General features: G+C 45.8%; 1 pseudogene; it reads right to left on the reverse strand.

Annotated features, from left to right (window-relative positions):
- Positions 1-908: 908 nt before the first annotated feature.
- On the reverse strand, positions 909-1,021 carry LOC125917707 (uncharacterized; annotated as a pseudogene).
- Positions 1,022-11,355: the final 10,334 nt, after the last annotated feature.

Below are 11,355 nucleotides of genomic sequence, written 5' to 3' on the forward strand. Positions count from 1 at the left end.
TATAAATAATATATAAATAATAAATATATATATAATAAAAATATATATATATATTTTGTTTGTTTGTTTTTGTTTTTGAAAGAGAGAGAGAACACGAGCCGGGGAGGAACAGGAAAAGGAAGACAGAGGATCTGAAGCAGGCTCTGAACTGACAACAGAGAACCTGATGGGGGGCTTGAACTCACAAACTGTGATATCATGACCTGAGCTGAAGTCAGATGCTTAACCGACTAAGCCACCCAAGTGCCCCTAAGGACTTTTCTTAGATCCATCAGTGAATTGAGGTCATGGGACAACACCCCATCCCAAAAACTGTAGAGACATTAAAGACAGAGTATCACAACTTATCAGTAGCAGAAGCCACTGGAACCAGGAACTGGTAGGAACACCTCTGTGACCCCTTAAATGGTAATATCAATGAAATGCTGGAGGCTGAGTGTGGGTGAGCTTGAGAATTAAAATCTCACCCTTAAGAGAACCATTCTAATGTGGGGGGGGGCATTTTTATGGATTTTACCTCCAAGGAGCCCCACCAGGTTCTCACAGTGAATGAAGATCAGAGCAAAATTCTTTTGTGTATCACACAAGGGGAAGGGGAAATATAACCATCTGAAATAGGCCCAGATTGTTCATTGTCCATCAAAAAAAGTCCAGCCAGCAAGGAAAACAACTTCCTCAGAGCTTCATCCAACAGGGGGGAATGGATAAACCTAACCCCAGCCCCTTGTAGCCTTTGTCTTACCCTAACGGGGCAAAAATCCCAGAGAAGCAGCACTTGCAAGGATCATGGGCCAGGCCACAGGCCCACTAGGAGACAAACCTAATCATACGATCCTGGGACACTTCCCCTCCCTCCATGCCTTCCTGCACCATTAACAGGGCTCCTGCATACTAGAGGATTACAGCTGAAAAAGCTGCAAGGTTGATTCATCATGAATTGGTGTGTCATCCTTGTGCAGGGGCCATACTCATTTTCTCTGTATCATTCTAATTTCCATATATGTGTGGCCCAAATGAGCACCACTGCAAGGCTGGTTCTTTTTCTTTCCTTTTCCTTTTTCTTTTCTTTTCTTTTCTTTTTCCTTTCCTTTCCTTTCCTTTCCTTTTTTTAAAGGCTGGTTCTTTTGAAGAAGGAGTCTCTAGGGAAACCCAAGGACAACAGGGGAAACATAAACAAGTACAGGAGAGGAAATTTCAGCCTCTGAGCCTCACTCCAAGCCAGAAAAACATAAAAACCTCTCATTAAAATGTTGTCTATCTCAGTTCTATTACCCAATATATGCCTGACATTTAACAACAACAAAAAAATTGCATGCTAAAGGAAAGGCACCGTCTGAAGAGAAAAAGTAGGCATTAGAACCACGCTTGGCTACAGCAGAGATGTTGGCATTACTGGACAGGAAATTTAGAGATTTTATTTTTGGGGGCACCTGAGTGGAGTTGGTTGAGCATCTGACTTCAGCTCAGGTTGATCTTGTGGTTTACGGGTTCAAGCCCCACATTGGGCTTTGTGCTGACAGCGCGGAGCTGGCTTTGGAGTCTCTGTCTCCCTCTCTCTCTGCCCTCACCTGCTCTTGAGTGCTCTAAAAAATGAATAAACATTATGGGGCACCTGTGTGGCTCAGTCAGTTAGGCATCCAACTTTGGCTCAGGTCATGATCCTGTTCATGATCTGGTTCATGAGTTCGAGCCCTGTGTTGGGCTCTGTGCTGAGAGCTTTAAAAAAAAATTTTTTTTTAAATGAGTAAACATTAAAAAAAAATTTAAAGATTTTATTTTTTAAATAATCTCTACACCAACATGGAGCTTGAACCCCAAGATTAAGAGTTGCATGCTCTTCCAACTGAGCCCACCAGGCCCCCCCCCCCCCCCGCCCTTGGACAGGGAATTTAAAACAACTCTGGTTAATATGCTAAGGGCTGTCATGGAAAAAGTGGGCCACATGTAAAATTAGATGGATAGTGTAAGCAGAGAGATGGAAACTCTAAGAAAACAACAAAAGGAAATGCTAGAAAAAAAAATGAACAGAAATGGAGAATGGCTTTGGTGGGCACATAGGTGGAAAAAAAATCAGTGAGCTTGAAGATATGTCACTAGAAACTTTCCAAACTGAAATGCAAAGAGAAAAAATGAAAATAAAAAAAGAAAAGTAACAGAATGTTCAAGAACCACAGGACAATTATAAAAGATGTCACATATACAAAATAGGAATTCCGGGAAGAAGACAGGAGCAGAAGATTATACTTAAAGGGTAATGGCTGGGACTCACTGCCTATGTCCTGTGAGGTCAGTGGTGGCAGACATGTGGCTCAGAGGCCCAGGCACCCACAGCAGCAGCTCTGGGCTGGGTGAGCACCCTGTCACTGTTGGGGATGGGCCCAGTATAGCCAGCAACCCTTCATAGGCACCAGCCTCGGAGTGCTGCATCAGTGAGTGCGTCCAGGCACCAGGCACTCTGGGCTTGGTGGCTGAACCACTGTAAACCCAAGATATGTTCCCAACTTCTGGTGGTATGGCCGGTGTGCTCACAACTCATGGACACCTGAGCAGCATCCACCACGGCTATCCAGGAATGGGTGGCTGAACAGAATTGGAGCATGTAACCCAAACCCAGTGGGCATTCTGGGCCCCTTCTCTGCACAAGCACACTATGGATGCATTACAGGAACGGGACACAGAAAGGGACAGATATAGCCACAGAAGCTACAGGTGGAAGCCTGAGTTCCCTTAGCCAGAGGTAAGCCTGGCCATCTAGCCAGGCATCACAGCCCCTAAGCAACAGTGAGCTTTTGTTCTCAGCACAGAAATGAGTTCTCCATAAGTGACATAAGTCATTTACAAAGTAGTATTTGTGGCAAACTCATTTTTGCAATAACATAAGTGCTGGGAGGGGCGCTGTCTGGCTCAGTCAGTGGAGCATGCAACCCCTGATCTCCAGGTTGTGAGTTCAAACATGTTGGGTGTAGAGATTACTTAAAAATAAAATCTTAAAAAAAAAAAAAGTGCTAAGAAAAACAGAGTGGGGCCCTGGCTTCCCAGAAAGCCATGTGGGTGCACTGGTGTGTCTCCATCATGGAAAAACACAAAAACAAAGAAACAAAAAAAAACCCAAACAACAAACTGAGAATATTCCAAAAAATTTTTTTAATTTTTAAAAATATTGGGGCGCCTGGGTGGCGCAGTCGGTTAAGCGTCCGACTTCAGCCAGGTCACGATCTCACGGTCTGTGAGTTCGAGCCCCGCGTCAGGCTCTGGGCTGATGGCTCGGAGCCTGGAGCCTGTTTCCGATTCTGTGTCTCCCTCTCTCTCTGCCCCTCCCCTGTTCATGCTCTGTCTCTCTCTGTCCCAAAAATAAATAAAAAACGTTGAAAAAAAAATTTAAAAAAAAAATATTTATTTATTTTTGAGACAGAGAGAGACACAGCATGAGCAGGGAAGGGGCAGAGAGAGAGGGAGACACAGAATGTGAAGCAGGCTCCAGGCTCTGAGCTGTCAGCACAGAGCCCGATGCAGGGCTCGAACTCACGAACCATGAGATCGTGACCTGAGCTGAAGTTGGACGCTTAACCGACTGAGCCACCCAGGCGCCCCGAGAATATTCCAAAATTAATGACAGAAACCAAATCACAAATTCAGGAATCTTAGACACCACCAATCAGGATAAATATAAAAAACACTCCACCTAGGCATATGATATTCAAACTGCAGAAAACCAAAGACAAAGAGACACTCTTGCAAGAAGCTAGAAGAAAAAAACAAAAACATAAAAGCAGCTCACCTATAGAGAAATAAGGATGGAAACCACTTCATATTTCTTGTCTGAAATCATGCAAGCAAGGAGGGAGTAGAATATTTTAAAAGGCTTATGTAGATCTGGGATTCTGACCTATACAGTTTTCCTTTTTTCTAAATAAATTTTTTTCTTTGAATTTTTTTTAATGTTTATTTGAGAGAGACAGAGAGACAGAGAGAGAGAGAGAGAGAGAGAGAGAGAACATGAGTATGCAAGTGGGGGAGGGGAAGAATGAGAGGGAGACACAGAATCCAAAGCAGGCTCCAGGCTCCCTCTCAGCACAGAGGCTGATGTGGGGTTCGAACTCATGAGCTGTGAGGTCATGCTGTGAGATCATGCCCTGAGATGAAGTCGGATGTTAATCAACTGAGCCACCCAGGCGCCCCTGAAGAATTTCTTTTAACATTTCTTGCAAAGCAGGTCTCCTGGCAACAAATTCCTTCCATTTAAAAATTTTCATTTTTAAAAAATATTTTTAAAAATTTATTTGTTTTGAGAAAGAGAAAGAGAGATGGAGAGAACGATGTGGGGCTTTGAACTCATAAACTCTGAGATCATAACCTGAGCCAAAGTGGATGCTTAACTGAGACACTCATCCGCCCCAATTTTTTTTTAAGTAACCTCTATATCCAACGTGGGGCTCAAACTCATGACCCTGAGATCAAAAGTAGCATGCTCTACTGGCAGCCAGTCTGATGTCCTGAATTCCTTTAGCTTTTGCCTAAGAAAGTATTTCTCTATTTTTGAAGGATACTTTCACTAGATACAAAATTCTAGATTGGTGTTTTTTTTTTCTCTTTCAATATGTTTAATAGGAGTAGTGTGAGGAGACACCCTTGCCTTGTGCTTGGGGACACATGTAGCTTCTCATCATTAACAATGTTACCTATAGGTTTTGTTGTTCTTGTTGATCATTTAATTGAAGTATAGTTGACACATACCTACAGGTTTTTTGTAGATATTCTTTGTCAAGTTGGGAAAGGTCCCCTTTATTCCTACTTTGCTGAGTCTTTATGATGAAAGGTGTTGGATTTTGTTAAATGTTTCTTCTGCATCTATTGATATGATCATGTGATTTTTCTTTTTTAGCTTGTTGATATGATGGATTACATTAATTGATTTCCTAATGTTGAACTAGCCTTGCATGCCTGAAATATATCCCACCTGGTCATGAGTATGCAATTCTTTTTTTTTAAGATTTATTAAAATTTTTCTTCATGTTTATTTTGAGGGAGGGAGGGAGGGAGGGAGAGAGAGAGAGAGAATGAATGAGTGGGGAAAGGGCAGAGAAAGAGGGAGAGAATCCCAAGCAGGCCCCATGCCGTCAGCGCAGAGCCCAGCATAGGGCTCCAACCCATGAACTGTGACATCATGACCTGAGCTGAAACCAAGAGTTGGATGCTTACCCGATTGAACTGCTCAGCTGCTCCTATTTTTTAATTTAGAGACAGACAGAGCATGAACAGGGGTAAGGGGCAAAAGGAGAGAGAGAGGGAGGGGCACCTAGGTGGCTCAGTTGGTTAAGCGTCTGACTTCGGCTCAGGTCATGATCTCAGTTTGTGAGTTCGAGCCCTGCCTCGGGCTCTGTGCTGACAGCTCAGAGCCTGGAGCCTGCTTCAGATTCTGTGTCTCACTCTCTCTCTGCCCCTCCCCTGCTCATGCTCTCTCTCTGTCTCAAAAAAAAAAAAAAAAAAAAAAAAAAAAAGGAGAGAGAGAGAGAGAGAGAGAGAGAGAGAGGGAATCGCAAGCAGGCTCCACACTTATCATGGAGCCTGACATGGGGCTTGATCCCATGACCCTGGGATCATGGCCTGAGCCAAAATCAAGACTCGGACGTTCAACTGACTGAGCCACCCAGGTGCCTTTAAATATTTTATTTTTATAATTTTTTTAATGTTTATTTTTGAAAGAGAGAGAGAGACAGAGTGTGAGCAGGGGAGGGCAGAGGGGGAGACACAGAACCCGAAGCAGGCCCAAGGCTCCAAGCTGTCAGCAGAGCCCAACGTGGAGCTTGAACCCACAAACCATGAGATCGTGATCTAGAGCCGAAGTCTGACACTTTCCGATTGAGCCACCCAGGCACTCCTTAAAGATTTTAAGTCATCTCTATACCCAACGTGGGACTTGAACTCACAACCCTGAGATCAAGAGTTGCATTCTCCACCAAGCCAGCTTGGCGACCCTATAATATTGTAGGATTTGATCTAATATTTTGTTGAATATTTCTGCATCTATGGCCATGAAAGATATTGGTTTGTAGTTTCTTCTTTTGCAGTATCTTTATCTGATTTTGGTACATTAGGATAATGCTGGCCTCAATAGAATCAGGTGCATTCCCTCTATTTTCTGAAGAGACTGTAATAGAGAATTCCTATCATTTCTTCCTTAAAATATGTGTCTGGTGCAATCATACACCACTGGATAGGTACTATCCAAATGAGTTGCAACTTATGTCCACACAAAACCCTGCACATGACATTTTATAGCAACTTTATTCATAGTTGCCCCAAACGGGAAGCAACCAAGATGCTCTTCATAGGTGAATGGGCAAACTATGGTATATCCATACAATGGAATATTATTTGGTGATGAAAAGAAATGTGCTGTTGTAAACAGGACAGTGGTGGTTACCAAGGGCTAGGAGGTGAGAGAAATGGGGAGATGCTCGTCAAAAGGTACAAGCCCTCACTTATAAGATGAAGGAGCTCCGGGGATGTAGTACACAGCATGATGACTATAGTTACTCTGTTGTATACTTGAGACTAAGAGTAGATTTTAAGTGTTTCCATCACACACACACACACACACACACACACACAAATTTTGCCAATTAAATCTCAATAAAGCTGGAGGAAGAATGAGCTATCAAGCCATAAACAGACATTAAGTGGACTTAAATGCACATTGCTAAATGAAAGAGGCCAATTCTTTATATTTTCAATTACATGATATTCTGGAAAAAGCAGAACTATGGAGATTACACAGCAAAAAGATCTGTGGTTGCCAGCAGTGAGGGGGAGGGGAAAGGGGAATAGGTATACTGAAGGGAGAGAGGGTACATGGAGCTCTGTGTGCTAGCTACAGTTATTCTGTCCATCCAAAACGAATAAAAACAATAAAGTCTACTAAAAAAAAAATAAGGAAAAGAGCAAGAGGGACTGAGTGGCCAGATTTGAAGGAGACAAGCTCTCAGGAGATGCGGGGGTCAGGAAGTGACTAAGCTGGTTTGAGAACCATCAGCGAGAGATACAGGTGCCCCATGACCCAAGAGGATTCTGGCAGTGGTAAATTGACTGCTTTCCAGATTTAATGCATGGATTAGAGTCGTGGGGAGCAAAATGCAGTTGTAAATAAAGCCCAAGTTCTACTTTTTGCACAGAGTAAACATAAGTAAGCAGCACTGTCTGCAGCCTTCCCAGTCATGGATATGGCATCTTCCACGCAATGTTTTCTAATTGTAATGGTTGCCCTTCTCCAGCTGCCAGAGTAACACAAAGTATTAAACCTCTTGAGACCTGTCAACTGCATTTTAGAAATTCCTCTATGTACCAGGAGTGCTACGTGAATCTGGTGGACAGGATTATCAGCCTGAGTGGTGAGATGCTTTACGGGAAGGACTTCACGTCTCTGCTGTGAGGCCTTGGGCCTGTGGTCTCAGGCCTTTCCTCTATCCTCCAGTTTGTAATAACACCAGGTGGGCACACACAGCAAATTCACCCTTGGGGCTGGGTGCAGAGGGCCGAGCCTGGAAGGGTGTGGGGTCAGTGGGCTGGAGCAGTTCGCAGGGAGCAAGATCAGGGCCTTCTGCACAAGGGAGATCACTGTGACCGGATTCCTGAGGCCTATGGCTTCTGTCAAGGTGTGATGGAGGCAGGGACATGGTGTCAAGGACCAGAGTGGAGGGGGCTCCCTTAGGGGCCTGGTGAGGCCCCCCAGAACCAGAAATGGATACCTGTTACCTCCAAGGAAAAACAAACCCAAAGCCCAACCAACAAAAAAGGAAAAGGGGAAGGAGAGCACTGGTGCAGAACCTGCTGCAGGCACAGGACACCTGAGTCCTGGGAGTCACTGGGAGGCAGGTGCTGCCACCCCAGTTCTACCAGCAGAGACTGAGAGCCCACATGGCTTTGCCTGAAGCCCCTTGGCTACCCAGCAGTGGGGTTGAGTTCAGGGCATTTCTGATAGCGGCCACTTGGGTGGTGGTAGGCACATCTGCCTTCCTTTGGGGAGCTCCTCTTGCTGGGGGAGACCTGTATTCTCCCATCTCAGGTGGGGCATGCCACCTTGATGACAGCATGCACTTACATTCAGACAGGGGAGCTTTCACACACATGCAGCCTCATCTATAGCACATGGGAAACACAGGGGGGTGTGAGGGGGTGTTTGGGCTGGCTTGGTGGGCTCCCTGCAGCCCCAGGCCAGTGCAGCCGCACACCACACTTGGGGAGGGAGTCAGCTATCAAATGGCGTCTCCACTGTCTGCTGAGTCTCATGGCCACATCTGAGAAAGGGGAAGACATGCTTGGAGTCTGACTTGTTCTTACAGACAAAATTAAATTGGGGGCACCTGGGTGGCTCAGTTGGTTAAGGAACTGACTCCTGGTTTTGGCTCAGGTCATGATCTCATGGTTCATGAGTTTGAGCCCTGGGTGGGGCTCTGTGCTGGCAGCGAAGAGCCTGCTTGGGATTCTCTGCCCCTCCCCCCACTTGTGCATATGCACACACACATTCTCTCCCAAAATAAACAAACATTAAAAAAAAATCTTAAATTGGATAGAATTCAACCAGGGGTGGCCCCTGCCCCTCCCTTGCAGAGTTCTGGTTCACAGTCCTGGGAGTGGCCCCAGAAATGAATGCACATGTGCCCGTGTTCACCTTTGAGAGAAAACAGTACAGAACAGGGGCTGAGGCATCCTGTTTCCTCTTCTGTCATGACATCATCTGCCTTTTTTGTCCTTCTGATTTCACTAAAATACTTGGCCTCACTCATCTGCATATTGCTGGCAGTACCTACTTGTCTTTTTGGGGACTAAACTCTGGCAGCCTGAGTCCTCCTGTGACTCCTCCTGGTCCTGTGCTCCCCGCCAGGCACCGTCCTGGCCTTCCAGGGGCCCAAAGGGGAAACACTGTCCCCGTGGTACTATTCTAAGGCAAGTAATCACTGATGTGCGACTCCCTCCTTTTTGAAACCTGCTTTGGTCCAGCATCTCCCTTCTAACCAAGACATATTAAGAGCCAACACAGCTCATTACAGCTTTAGGGACTTTTCCATCTAGCAATAATAGTGCCTCTTCTAATGCTGCGCGACTTGGCGCCTCTCATTCTTGTTTGCTCTCCTTTAAGCACTTAGCACGTTTGTAGTTTTTACTTTAGAAATAATTTAATGCCTGTCTTCACTGCCACGGGATGGGCACCATGAGGGCAGCTCTGCTTGTTTTGTTCTCTGCAATACTCACTGCGCGCAGTGAGTGCCTGACACTCGCCCGAGCTGAGCCCAGCACCAGCCCTGGCTTTGTTCCCTGCTGCCTTACAAGCTCATCTTTCTTATCTACTGCCCCACCCCAACCTTATTTGCACTTCCACCGTGATCTTAATTTTCCTACACTTCCAAACCAGGGTAGTCTTACCGAACCCACCTGCTGGACACTTCTGCTGGAAACTCTTAAGCTGTGGGTCCACCCCTGACCACTGTGACGTGCTGTCACCCAGGGCCTTGTTCTATTTCTTTGGTTCCGGCCTTTTGCAGTACTTGCTCCATTTTTGAATCCTCTAGGGCAGAAGCATGATGCTACTCATGGCAGGGTGACAGGTAAGGTGCTGGGTAGCCCCACCCTTGCTTACTTATAGGCGAATTGTACTGATTTCACAAAATGGCTCTGGTGATTAAGATATCTGAAACTCACTGCTGTGTGGGATGTGTGCACACAGCAAAAATTCAAAAGCAATTAAAAAACCAATCCCCATTCCCATCCCTGCCTTGCTTGCACTAGTGCCCTCCCCCCCCCCCCCCCCCGGGTAGTTGGTTCAATCTCAGAAACTCCACATTTTCTAGGCTATAGAGCCAGCTGGCTCCCCAAGGAATGGGAATACTTTAGTGTGGAAGTAGTGGCAAAGAAGGAAGTAAAGGCACTGTCCGGGGTTTAGAAGGGAAAAAAGGGGAGCAGAGATTTCTGGGGGTGGCAATGGGGCCACTGGTCTCTGACTCTCCAAGGCAGTTTGTCATCCTGGTGGCCCTCTGCGAGCAGACAGTCAGCTTATGTGCCCATGCTGCAAGTCTGCAGCAGAACTCCCACCAGTGCTTGGGCCCCAAACCTTTGGCCTTGGTGTTCCATGTGCCCCAGGGCCCCTGCACATCTCCTTGTTCCTCCTTCCCATCTGAGATGTGCCCTCCCAGTCCTCCCACCATTTCCACAGCTGATAAGAGGCTTTGTCACCTTTTGGTCTTACTAAAAAAGGGGCGATGGCTTCCCTGGTCCTCTGGCCAAGAAATGAAAAGAGAAAAGCATCTTTATACCCAATACGTGATGGATCTTGTGTTCCTATCACCTCCTTGGGCCTCTGTTTTGCCCAACCCTGCAAACCCAGCTAACGACACCACTGCACAGGGAAGAACATCCAAGCCCCATGGATCGGTACTTCACGACAGACTTATGGGCATCATCTCAATCAGGGCCTCGCAGAGATAGGCATTCTGCTCATTTCCACTTCTCATGCTGGCTCTCCTTTATTCTTGGCAGAGACCGTTTCCTACTTTACCTGAAAAAGACCTGTGGGGCACAACCTCATTACATTTCCTCCTCTCTACCTTTTCTTCAAAGGACTTTTGTCTTCAGCTTTTGTTGTGCCAGGCTCAGAGAAAGAGCCCCTTGTGCTGTGTCCTACTTGACCCACCCCTTACCTGGCTCTCAGCCCTGTGAAGTCCAGCAACATTGTCTGTCTATCCCTCCTCAGACTCAAATCTGGTCAAGCCCGTCACCTATGAAAACCCTTCTCCTCACACTCCCCTGTGGACACACCCAATCCCTCTCCCTCCTGAACACTTGAGGTTTCAGGTGGGTCTGCACCTGCCTCCACCTGCTCTGTAACTCTGACCTGAGCTTGGCTTCTGCTCTTCTCAGAGAGCTGCTTGCTCTGTGGCCACTGGTCAGCTCTAAATGCTCTGGTTCTGATTAAATACAGACAACCAACCAAGATGTAAGTCTGTGCTGCCAACTGGAATGGCTGCACTACTGCTAAGGTAAGGAGCTCATCATAATTAATGCGGAAAAAAACATGATTATTAATAACTTGTGCTGAATAAGAAAGATGATAATAATTGATTTCTGTAGGATGTGGACAACAACAAAGGGTGTTAATCTCTCAAAGGCAAAATGAATGTGACAATTCTATAAGCGTTTCAAATACCTATCAATTTAGGTGAGATCAGCTCACTTCCCTGAAGAAAATTTCAGACAGGTGATCCCCTCTCAGGTGAATAGAAAGCAGTTAGTTTGGTTAGCAGACATCTTAGTGCTACCTTACAACAAACAAACAAACAAACAAACAAACAAACACACAATTAA

This window comes from Panthera uncia, unplaced genomic scaffold, assembly GCF_023721935.1.
Source record: "Panthera uncia isolate 11264 unplaced genomic scaffold, Puncia_PCG_1.0 HiC_scaffold_2260, whole genome shotgun sequence".
In the NCBI taxonomy this organism is placed as follows: domain Eukaryota; kingdom Metazoa; phylum Chordata; class Mammalia; order Carnivora; family Felidae; genus Panthera; species Panthera uncia.